The 435-nt window shown below is 41.6% G+C and overlaps 1 protein-coding gene across 1 annotated transcript in view; it reads right to left on the reverse strand.

Annotated features, from left to right (window-relative positions):
• Positions 1-237: 237 nt before the first annotated feature.
• LOC119582217 (lactosylceramide 4-alpha-galactosyltransferase-like) overlaps positions 238-435 on the reverse strand; it is a 2,957-nt gene continuing 2,759 nt past the window's right edge. Inside the window, exon 4 of the mRNA XM_037930448.1 lies at positions 238-428. The gene's annotated coding sequence lies outside the window, so the exon portion shown is untranslated. The remainder of the gene's footprint in view (positions 429-435) is intronic.

The raw sequence follows: 435 nt of genomic DNA on the forward strand, positions 1-435 counted from the left end.
CATTTTGAAGCAATTCAGCGTGCACCCCGTGCAATAAGAAGTATACGGTGCTTGAATAAATGTTCTCTAAAAAGTTCACGGTCTTTGAAATGTGCATACTTCTAAGGAAACAAAATCTATAACATCCAAAAAAATTCCCAGCACAGTGTATCATGCTCCGTTTCTTTTTTCATCAATACCGAGTATATCAAAATGTGAACAGTAACAAACTTACAGCATAAATTCCTGCCATTCCCAGGTACGTAGAGTTGTTTAAATTCCCACCATGGGTACGGCAGTAGGTACTCTTCGGGGAGAATGGAAATGTTGCCACACTTGATGGGCTCCGAACTGTTATCAGGAAACAAGTGCTGCATGTCTGGTATCTTGCAAAGTTTCTTGATGTATCTGGTCCACGTGAAGGGTCCCATTGATCCCCACAGACTTGGCTGTTTG

This window comes from Penaeus monodon, chromosome 15, assembly GCF_015228065.2.
Source record: "Penaeus monodon isolate SGIC_2016 chromosome 15, NSTDA_Pmon_1, whole genome shotgun sequence".
Classification (NCBI taxonomy): domain Eukaryota; kingdom Metazoa; phylum Arthropoda; class Malacostraca; order Decapoda; family Penaeidae; genus Penaeus; species Penaeus monodon.